Source organism: Phyllobates terribilis, unplaced genomic scaffold (assembly GCF_046119375.1).
Source record: "Phyllobates terribilis strain yellow unplaced genomic scaffold, ASM4611937v1 Scaffold_23__1_contigs__length_19252631, whole genome shotgun sequence".
In the NCBI taxonomy this organism is placed as follows: Eukaryota; Metazoa; Chordata; class Amphibia; order Anura; family Dendrobatidae; genus Phyllobates; species Phyllobates terribilis.
In genome coordinates this window covers 16,338,270-16,350,324 of record NW_027362783.1, presented here as the reverse complement: position 1 = coordinate 16,350,324, position 12,055 = coordinate 16,338,270, and positions in this window count along the sequence as shown.

Here is a 12,055-nt window from a genome sequence, read left to right as displayed (position 1 = left end):
TTGTTAATCAACTGCGACCTGCAAATCTCTTCCAAGGGGCGTTTAAACTGTCTTGTTAATCTACTGTGACCTCCACCGCTCCTCCAAGTGGCATTTAAACCGTCTTGTTAAGCTACTGCGACCTGCACGTCTCTTCCAAGTGGCATTTAAACCATCTTGTTAAGCTACTACGACTTGCAAGCCTTTTCTAAGGGGCATTTAAACCCTTTTGTTAAGCTTCTGCGAAATGCACGTCTCTTGCAAGGGGCATGTAAACCGTCTTGATAAGCTACTGCGACCTGAACGTCTACTCCAAGGGGCATTTAAACCGTCTTGTTAAGCTACTGCGACCTCCACCTCTCTTCCAAGGGGCATTTAAATCGTCTTATTAAGCTACTGCGACCTGCACGTCTCTTCCAAGGGGCATTTAAACCATCTTGTTAAGCAACTGCGACCTGCACGTCTCTTCCAAGGGGCATTTAAACTGTCTTGTTAAGCTACTGTGACCTCCACCGCTCCTCCAAGTGGCATTTAAACCGTCTTGTTAAGCTACTGCGACCTGCACGTCTCTTCCAAGGGGCATTTAAACCATCTTGTCAAGCTACTGCGACCAGCACGTCTCTTCCAAGGGACTTTTAAACCGTCTTATTAAGCTCCTGTGACCTGCACGTCTCTTCCAAGGGGCATGTAAACAGTCTTATTTAGCTACTGTGACATGTACGTCTCTTCCAATGAGCATTTAAACTGTCTTGTTAAGCAACTGCGACCTGCTCGTCTCTTCCAAGGGGCATTTAAACCGTCTTCTTAAGCAACTGCGACCTGCACGTCTCTTCCAAGGGGCATTTAAACCATCTTGTTAAACTACTGCGACCTCGACTGCTCCTCCAAGTGGCATTTAAACCGTCTTGTTAAGCTACTGCGACCTGCCCTTCTCTTCCAAGGGGACATTTAAACCGTCTTATTAAGCAACTGCGACCTGCACATCTCTTCCAAGGGGCATTTCAACCGTCTTGTTAAGATCCTGTGACCTGCACGTCTCTTCCAAGGGGCATTAAACCATCTTGTTAAGCAACTGCGACCTGCACGTCTCTTCCAAGGGGCGTTTCAATTGTCTTGTTAAGCTACTGCGACCTGCACGTCTCTTCCAAGGGGCATTTAAACCGTCTTGTTAAGCAACTGCGACCTGCACGTCTCTTCCAAGGGGCATTTCAACTGTCTTGTTAAGCTACTGCGACCTCCACCGCTCCTCCAAGTGGCATTTAAACCGTCTTGTTAAGCTACTGCGACCTGCACGTCTCTTCCAAGGGGCATTTAAACCGTCTTGTTAAGCTACTGCGACCTGCACGTCTCTTCCAAGGGACATTTAAACTGTCTTATTAAGCTCCTGTGGCCTGCACGTCTCTTCCAAGGGGCATTTAAACTGTCTTGTTAAGCTACTGCGACCTGCACGTCTCTTCCAAGGGGCATTTAAACCGTCTTGTTAAGCTACTGCGACCTGCACGTCTCTTCCAAGGGACATTTAAACTGTCTTATTAAGCTCCTGTGGCCTGCACGTCTCTTCCAAGGGGCATTTAAACTGTCTTGTTAAGCTTCTGCAACCTCCACCGCTCTTCCAAGGGGCATTTAAACCGTCTTGTTAAGCTACTGCGACCTGCACGTCTCTTCCAAAGGGCATTTAAATCGTCTTGTTAAGCCTACTGCGACTTGCACGTCTCTTCCAAGGGGCATTTAAACCGTTTTGTTAAGCTACTGCGACCACCACCGCTCTTCCAAGGGGCATTTAAACCGTCTTGTTAAGCTACTGCGACTTCCTCCGCTCTTCCAAGGGGCATTTAAAAAGTCTTGTTAAGCTACTGCGACCTGCACGTTTCTTCCAAGAGGCATTTAAACCGTCTTGTTAAGCTACTGCGACCTCCTCCGCTCTTCCAAGGAGCATTTAAACCATCTTGTTAAGCTACTGTGACCTGCACATCTCTTCCAAGGGGCATTTAAACCATCTTGTTAAGCTACTGTGACCTGCACGTCTCTTACAAGGGGCATTTAAAACATCTTGTTAAGCTACTGCAACCTGCACGTCTTTTCCAATGGGCATTTAAACAGTCTTGTTAAGCTACTGCGACCTGCACGTCTCTTCCAAGGGGCATTTAAACAGTCTTGTTAAGCTACTGCGACCTGCATGTCTCTTCCAAGGGGCATTTATCTGTCTTGTTAAGCTACTGCGACCTCCACCGCTCTTCCAAGGGGCATTTAAACCGTCTTGTTAAGCTACTGCGACCTGCACGTCTCTTCCAAGGGCCACTTAAACCGTCTTGGTAAGCTACTGCGACCTGCAATCCTCTTCCAAGCGGCATTTATACCGTCTTGTTAATCTACTGCGACCTGTACGTCTCTTCCAAGGGGCATTTAAAACATCTTGTTAAGCTACTGCAACCTGCACGTCTTTTCCAAGGGGCATTTAAACCGTCTTGTTAAGCTACTGCGTCCTCCACCGCTCTTCCAAGGGGCATTTAAACCATCTTGTTAAGCTACTGCGACCTGCACGTCTCTTCCAGGGGGCATTTAAACCGTCTTGGTAAGCTACTGCGACCTGCAAGCCATTTCTAAGGGGCATTTAAACCCTTTTGTTAAGCTTCTGCGACCTGCACGTCTCTTGCAAGGGGCATGTAAACCATCTTGATAAGCTACTGCGACCTGAACGTCTATTCCAAGGGGCATTTAAACCGTCTTGTTAAGCTACTGCGACCTCCACCTCTCTTCCAAGGGGCATTTAAACCGTCTTGTTAAGCTACTGCGTCCTCCACCGCTCTTACAAGGGGCATTTAAACCATCTTGTTAAGATACTGCGACCTGCACGTCTCTTCCAGGGGGCATTTAAACCGTCTTGGTAAGCTACTGCGACCTGCAAGCCTTTTCTAAGGGGCATTTAAACCCTTTTGTTAAGCTTCTGCGACCTGCACGTCTCTTCATGGGGCATGTAAACCGTCTTATTAAGCTACTGCGACCTGCACGTCTCTTCCAAGGGGCATTTAAACAGTCTTGTTAAGCTTCTGCGACCTGCATGTCTCTTCCAAGGGGCATTTAAACCGTCTTGTTAAGCTACTGCGAACTGCACGTCTCTTCCAAGGGCCATTTAAACCATCTTGGTAAGCTACTGCGACCTGCAAGACTCTTCCAAGGGGAATTTATAGCGTCTTTTTAAGCTACTGCGACCTTCAAGACTCTTCCAAGGGGCATTTAAACCGTCTTGGAAAGCTACTGCGACCTGCAAGCCTTTTCTAAGGGGCATTTAAACCCTCTTGTTAAGCTACTGCGACCTGCACGTCTGTTCCAAGGGGCATTTAAACCGTCTTGTTAAGCTACTGCGTACTGCACGTCTCTTCCAAGGGCCATTTAAACCATCTTGGTAAGCTACTGCGACCTGCAAGACTCTTCCAAGGGGAATTTATAGCGTCTTTTTAAGCTACTGCGACCTTCAAGACTCTTCCAAGGGGCATTTAAACCGTCTTGTTAAGCTACTGCGACCTGCACGTCTCTTCCATGGGGCATTTAAACAGTCTTGTTAAGCTTCTGCGACCTGCATGTCTCTTCCAAAGGGCATTTAAACCGTCTCATTAAGCTACTGCGTCCTGCACGTTCTTCCAAGGGCCATTTAAACTGTCTTGTTAAGCTACTGCGACCTGCACGTCTCTTCCAAGGGGCATTTAAACCATCTTGTTAAGCTACTGCGACCTGCATGTCTCTTCCAAGGGGCATTTAAACCGTCTCATTAAGCTACTGCGTCCTGCACGTTCTTCCAAGGGGCATTTAAACCGTCTTGTTAAGCTAATGTAATCTCCACCACTTTTCCAAGGGGTATTTAAACTGTCTTGTTAAGCTACTGGGACCTGCACGTCTCTTCCAAGGGGCATTTAAACCATCTCGTTAAGCTACTGCGACCTGCATGTCTCTACCAAGGGGCATTTAAACCGTCTTGTTAAGCTACTGCGACCTGCACGTCTCTTCCAAGGAACATTTAAATCGTCTTATTAAGCTACTGCGACTTGCACATCTCTTTCAAGGGGCATTTAAACCGTCTTGTTAAGCTACTGTAATATCCACCACTTTTCCAAGGGGCATTTAAACCATCTTGTTAAGCTACTGCGACCAGCACGTCTCTTCCAAGGGGCAATTAAACCATCTTGTTAAGCTAGTGCGACCTGCACGTCTCTTCCAAGGGGCATTTAAACCATCTTGTTAAGCAACTGCGACCTGCAAGTCTCTTCCAAGGGGCATTTAAACTGTCTTGTTAAGCTACTGCGACCTCCATCGCTCCTCCAAGTGGCATTTAAACCGCCTTGTTAAGCTACTGCGACCTGCACGTCTCTTCCAAGGGGCATTTAAACCGTCTTGTTAAGCTACTGCGACGTGCACGTCTCTTCCAAGGGGCATTTAAACCGTCTTATTAAGCTACTGTGACATGCACGTCTCTTCCAATGGGCATTTAAACCGTCTTGTTAAGCAACTGCGACCTGCACGTCTCTTCCAAGGGGCATTTAAACCGTATTGTTAATCAACTGCGACCTGCACGTCTCTTCCAAGGGGCATTTAAACTGTCTTGTTAAGCTACTGCGACCTCCACAGCTCCTCCAAGTGGCATTTAAACCGTCTTGTTAAGCTACTGCGACCTGCACGTCTCTTCCAAGGGGCATTTCAACTGTCTTGTTAAGCTACTGCGACCTCCACCGCTCCTCCAAGTGGCATTTAAACCGTCTTGTTAAGCTACTGCGACCTACACGTCTCTTCCAAGGGTCATTTAAACCGTCTTGTTAAGCTACTGCGACCTGCACGTCTCTTCCAAGGGGCATTTAAACCGTCTTGTTAAGCTCCTGTGACCTGCACGTCTCTTCCAAGGGGCATGTAAACAGTCTTATTTAGCTACTGTGACATGCACGTCTCTTACAATGGGCATTTAAACTGTCTTGTTAAGCTTCTGCGACCTCCACCGCTCTTCCAAGGGGCATTTAAACTGTCTTGTTAAGCTACTGCGACCTGCACGTCTCTTCCAAAGGGCATTTAAATCGTCTTGTTAAGCTACTGCGAGTTGCACGTCTCTTCCAAGGGGCATTTAAACCATCTTGTTAAGCTACTGTAACCTCCACCACTTTTCCAAGGGGCATTGAAACTATCTTGTTAAGCTACTGCGACCTGCACGTCTCTTCAATGGGACATTTAAACTGTCTTGTTAAGCTACTGCGACCTGCATGTCTCTACCAAGGAGCATTTAAACCATCTTGTTAAGCTACTGCGACCTGAACGTCTCTCCCAAGCGGCATTTAAACAGTCTTGTTAAGCTACTGCAACCTGCACGTCTCTTCCAAGGGGCATTTAAACCGTTTTGTTAAGCTACTGCGACCTCCACTGCTCTTCCAAGGGGCTTTTAAACCGTCTTGTTAAGCTACTGCGCCCTCCTCCACTCTTCCAAGGGGCATTTAAAAAGTCTTGTTAAGTCTCTGCGACCTGCAAGTTTATTCCAAGGGGCATTTAAACCGTCTTGTTAAGCTACTGCGACCAGCACGTCTCTTCCAAGGAACACTTAAACCGTCTTATTAAGCTACTGCGACTTGCACGTCTCTTTCAAGGGGCATTTAAACCGTCTTGTTAAGCTACTGTAATCTCCACCACTTTTCCAAGGGGCATTTAAACCGTCTTGTTAAGCTACTGCGACCAGCAAGTCTCTTCCAAGGGGCAATTAAACCGTCTTGTTAAGCTAGTGCGACCTGCACGTCTCTTCCAAGGGGCATTTAAACCGTCTTGTTAAGCAACTGCGACCTGCACGTCTCTTCCAAGGGGCATTTAAACTGTCTTGTTAAGCTACTGCGACCTCCACCGCTCCTCCAAGTGGCATTTAAACCGCATTGTTAAGCTACTGAGACCTGCATGTCTCTTCCAAGGGGCATTTAAACCGTCTTGTTAAGCTACTGCGACCTGCACGTCTCTTCCAAGGGGCATTTAAACCGTCTTATTAAGCTACTGTGACATGCACGTCTCTTCCAATGGGCATTTAAACCGTCTTGTTGAGCAACTGCGACCTGCACGTCTCTTCCAAGGGGCATTTAAACCGTCTTATTAAGCTACTGCGACCTCCACCGCTCCTCCAAGTGGCATTTAAACCGTCTTGTTAAGCTACTGCGACCTGCACGTCTCTTCCAAGGGGCATTTCAACTGTCTTGTTAAGCTACTGCGACCTCCACCGCTCCTCCAAGGGGCATTTAAACCGTATTGTTAAGCAACTGCGACCTGCACGTCTCTTCCAAGGGGCATTTAAACCGTCTTATTAAGCTACTGCGACCTCCACCGCTCCTCCAAGGGGCATTTAAACCGTCTTGTTAAGCTACTGCGAACTGCACGTCTCTTCCAAGGGGCATTTAAACCGTCTTGTTAAGCTCCTGTGACCTGCACGTCTCTTCCAAGGGGCATTTAAACCGTCTTGTTAATCAACTGCGACCTGCAAATCTCTTCCAAGGGGCGTTTAAACTGTCTTGTTAATCTACTGTGACCTCCACCGCTCCTCCAAGTGGCATTTAAACCGTCTTGTTAAGCTACTGCGACCTGCACGTCTCTTCCAAGTGGCATTTAAACCATCTTGTTAAGCTACTACGACTTGCAAGCCTTTTCTAAGGGGCATTTAAACCCTTTTGTTAAGCTTCTGCGAAATGCACGTCTCTTGCAAGGGGCATGTAAACCGTCTTGATAAGCTACTGCGACCTGAACGTCTACTCCAAGGGGCATTTAAACCGTCTTGTTAAGCTACTGCGACCTCCACCTCTCTTCCAAGGGGCATTTAAATCGTCTTATTAAGCTACTGCGACCTGCACGTCTCTTCCAAGGGGCATTTAAACCATCTTGTTAAGCAACTGCGACCTGCACGTCTCTTCCAAGGGGCATTTAAACTGTCTTGTTAAGCTACTGTGACCTCCACCGCTCCTCCAAGTGGCATTTAAACCGTCTTGTTAAGCTACTGCGACCTGCACGTCTCTTCCAAGGGGCATTTAAACCATCTTGTCAAGCTACTGCGACCAGCACGTCTCTTCCAAGGGACTTTTAAACCGTCTTATTAAGCTCCTGTGACCTGCACGTCTCTTCCAAGGGGCATGTAAACAGTCTTATTTAGCTACTGTGACATGTACGTCTCTTCCAATGGGCATTTAAACTGTCTTGTTAAGCAACTGCGACCTGCTCGTCTCTTCCAAGGGGCATTTAAACCGTCTTCTTAAGCAACTGCGACCTGCACGTCTCTTCCAAGGGGCATTTAAACCATCTTGTTAAACTACTGCGACCTCGACTGCTCCTCCAAGTGGCATTTAAACCGTCTTGTTAAGCTACTGCGACCTGCCCTTCTCTTCCAAGGGGACATTTAAACCGTCTTATTAAGCAACTGCGACCTGCACATCTCTTCCAAGGGGCATTTCAACCGTCTTGTTAAGCTCCTGTGACCTGCACGTCTCTTCCAAGGGGCATTAAACCATCTTGTTAAGCAACTGCGACCTGCACGTCTCTTCCAAGGGGCGTTTCAATTGTCTTGTTAAGCTACTGCGACCTGCACGTCTCTTCCAAGGGGCATTTAAACCGTCTTGTTAAGCAACTGCGACCTGCACGTCTCTTCCAAGGGGCATTTCAACTGTCTTGTTAAGCTACTGCGACCTCCACCGCTCCTCCAAGTGGCATTTAAACCGTCTTGTTAAGCTACTGCGACCTGCACGTCTCTTCCAAGGGGCATTTAAACCGTCTTGTTAAGCTACTGCGACCTGCACGTCTCTTCCAAGGGACATTTAAACTGTCTTATTAAGCTCCTGTGGCCTGCACGTCTCTTCCAAGGGGCATTTAAACTGTCTTGTTAAGCTACTGCGACCTGCACGTCTCTTCCAAGGGGCATTTAAACCGTCTTGTTAAGCTACTGCGACCTGCACGTCTCTTCCAAGGGACATTTAAACTGTCTTATTAAGCTCCTGTGGCCTGCACGTCTCTTCCAAGGGGCATTTAAACTGTCTTGTTAAGCTTCTGCAACCTCCACCGCTCTTCCAAGGGGCATTTAAACCGTCTTGTTAAGCTACTGCGACCTGCACGTCTCTTCCAAAGGGCATTTAAATCGTCTTGTTAAGCCTACTGCGACTTGCACGTCTCTTCCAAGGGGCATTTAAACCGTTTTGTTAAGCTACTGCGACCACCACCGCTCTTCCAAGGGGCATTTAAACCGTCTTGTTAAGCTACTGCGACTTCCTCCGCTCTTCCAAGGGGCATTTAAAAAGTCTTGTTAAGCTACTGCGACCTGCACGTTTCTTCCAAGAGGCATTTAAACCGTCTTGTTAAGCTACTGCGACCTCCTCCGCTCTTCCAAGGAGCATTTAAACCATCTTGTTAAGCTACTGTGACCTGCACATCTCTTCCAAGGGGCATTTAAACCATCTTGTTAAGCTACTGTGACCTGCACGTCTCTTACAAGGGGCATTTAAAACATCTTGTTAAGCTACTGCAACCTGCACGTCTTTTCCAATGGGCATTTAAACAGTCTTGTTAAGCTACTGCGACCTGCACGTCTCTTCCAAGGGGCATTTAAACAGTCTTGTTAAGCTACTGCGACCTGCATGTCTCTTCCAAGGGGCATTTATCTGTCTTGTTAAGCTACTGCGACCTCCACCGCTCTTCCAAGGGGCATTTAAACCGTCTTGTTAAGCTACTGCGACCTGCACGTCTCTTCCAAGGGCCACTTAAACCGTCTTGGTAAGCTACTGCGACCTGCAATCCTCTTCCAAGCGGCATTTATACCGTCTTGTTAATCTACTGCGACCTGTACGTCTCTTCCAAGGGGCATTTAAAACATCTTGTTAAGCTACTGCAACCTGCACGTCTTTTCCAAGGGGCATTTAAACCGTCTTGTTAAGCTACTGCGTCCTCCACCGCTCTTCCAAGGGGCATTTAAACCATCTTGTTAAGCTACTGCGACCTGCACGTCTCTTCCAGGGGGCATTTAAACCGTCTTGGTAAGCTACTGCGACCTGCAAGCCATTTCTAAGGGGCATTTAAACCCTTTTGTTAAGCTTCTGCGACCTGCACGTCTCTTGCAAGGGGCATGTAAACCATCTTGATAAGCTACTGCGACCTGAACGTCTATTCCAAGGGGCATTTAAACCGTCTTGTTAAGCTACTGCGACCTCCACCTCTCTTCCAAGGGGCATTTAAACCGTCTTGTTAAGCTACTGCGTCCTCCACCGCTCTTACAAGGGGCATTTAAACCATCTTGTTAAGATACTGCGACCTGCACGTCTCTTCCAGGGGGCATTTAAACCGTCTTGGTAAGCTACTGCGACCTGCAAGCCTTTTCTAAGGGGCATTTAAACCCTTTTGTTAAGCTTCTGCGACCTGCACGTCTCTTGCAAGGGGCATGTAAACCGTCTTATTAAGCTACTGCGACCTGCACGTCTCTTCCAAGGGGCATTTAAACAGTCTTGTTAAGCTTCTGCGACCTGCATGTCTCTTCCAAGGGGCATTTAAACCGTCTTGTTAAGCTACTGCGAACTGCACGTCTCTTCCAAGGGCCATTTAAACCATCTTGGTAAGCTACTGCGACCTGCAAGACTCTTCCAAGGGGAATTTATAGCGTCTTTTTAAGCTACTGCGACCTTCAAGACTCTTCCAAGGGGCATTTAAACCGTCTTGGAAAGCTACTGCGACCTGCAAGCCTTTTCTAAGGGGCATTTAAACCCTCTTGTTAAGCTACTGCGACCTGCACGTCTGTTCCAAGGGGCATTTAAACCGTCTTGTTAAGCTACTGCGTACTGCACGTCTCTTCCAAGGGCCATTTAAACCATCTTGGTAAGCTACTGCGACCTGCAAGACTCTTCCAAGGGGAATTTATAGCGTCTTTTTAAGCTACTGCGACCTTCAAGACTCTTCCAAGGGGCATTTAAACCGTCTTGGTAAGCTACTGCGACCTGCAAGCCTTTTCTAAGGGGCATTTAAACCCTCTTGTTAAGCTACTGCGACCTGCACGTCTACTGCAAGTGGCATTTAAACCGTCTTGTTAAGCTACTGCGACCTGCACGTCTCTTCCAAGGGCCATTTAAACTGTCTTGTTAAGCTACTGCGACCTCCACCTCTCTTCCAAGGGGCATTTCAACCGTCTTGTTAAGCTCCTGCGACCTGCACGTTTCTTCCAAGGTGCATTTAAACCATCTTGTTAAGCTACTGCGACCTGCATGTCTCTTCCAAGGGGAATTTAAACCGTCTTATTAAGCTACTGCGACCAGCACGTCTCTTCCAAGGAACACTTAAACCGTCTTATTAAGCTACTGCGACTTGCACGTCTCTTTCAAGGGGCATTTAAACCGTCTTGTTAAGCTACTGTAATCTCCACCACTTTTCCAAGGGGCATTTAAACCGTCTTGTTAAGCTACTGCGACCAGCACGTCTCTTCCAAGGGGCAATTAAACCGTCTTGTTAAGCTAGTGCGACCTGCACGTCTCTTCCAAGGGGCATTTAAACCGTCTTTTTAAGCAACTGCGACCTGCATGTCTCTTCCAAGGGGCATTTAAACTATCTTGTTATGCTACTGCGACCTCCACTGCTCCTCCAAGTGGCATTTAAACCGCATTGTTAAGCTACTGAGACCTGCACGTCTCTTCCAAGGGGCATTTAAACCGTCTTGTTAAGCTACTGCGACCTGCACGTCTCTTCCAAGGGGCATTTAAACCGTCTTGTTGAGCAACTGCGACCTGCACGTCTCTTCCAAGGGGCATTTAAACCGTCTTATTAAGCTACTGGGACCTCCACCGCTCCTCCAAGTGGCATTTAAACCGTCTTGTTAAGCTACTGCGACCTGCACGTCTCTTCCAAGGGGCATTTCAACTGTCTTGTTAAGCTACTGCGACCTCCACCGCTCCTCCAAGGGGCTTTTAAACCGTATTGTTAAGCAACTGCGACCTGCACGTCTCTTCCAAGGGGCATTTAAACCGTCTTATTAAGCTACTGCGACCTCCACCGCTCCTCCAAGGGGCATTTAAACTGTCTTGTTAAGCTACTGCGAACTGCACGTCTCTTCCAAGGGGCATTTAAACCGTCTTGTTAAGCTCCTGTGACCTGCACGTCTCTTCCAAGGGGCATTTAAACCGTCTTGTTAAGCAACTGCGACCTGCAAGTCTCTTCCAAGGGGCATTTAAACTGTCTTGTTTATCTACTGTGACCTCCACCGCTCCTCCAAGTGGCATTTAAACCTTCTTGTTAAGCTACTGCCACCTGCACGTCTCTTCCAAGTGGCATTTAAACCATCTTGTTAAGCTACTACGACCTGCAAGCCTTTTCTAAGGGGCATTTAAACCCTTTTGTTAAGCTTCTGCGAAATGCACGTCTCTTGCAAGGGGCATGTAAACCTTCTTGATAAGCTACTGCGACCTGAACGTCTACTCCAAGGGGCATTTAAACCGTCTTGTTAAGCTACTGCGACCTCCACCTCTCTTCCAAGGGGCATTTAAACCGTCTTATTAAGCTACTGCGACCTGCACGTCTCTTCCAAGGGGCATTTAAACAGTCTTGTTAAGCTTCTGCTACCTGCATGTCTCTTCCAAGGGGCATTTAAACTGTCTTGTTAAGCTACTGCGACCTCCACAGCTCTTCCAAGGGCCATTTAAACCATCTTGGTAAGCTACTGCGACCTGCAAGACTCTTACAAGGGGCATTTATAGCATCTTGTTAAGCTACTGCGACCTGCACGTGTCTTCCAAGGTGCATTTAAACCGTCTTGGTAAGCTACTAAGACCTGCAAGACTTTTCTAAGGGGCATTTAAACCCTTTTGTTAAGCTACTGTGACCTGCACTTCTCCTGCAAGTGGCATTTAAACCGTCTTGTTAAGCTACTGCGACCTGCACGTCTCTTCCATGGGGCATTTAAACAGTCTTGTTAAGCTTCTGCGACCTGCATGTCTCTTCCAAGGGGCATTTAAACCGTCTCATTAAGCTACTGCGTCCTGCACGTTCTTCCAAGGGCCATTTAAACTGTCTTGTTAAGCTACTGCGACCTGCACGTCTCTTCCAAGGGGCATTTAAA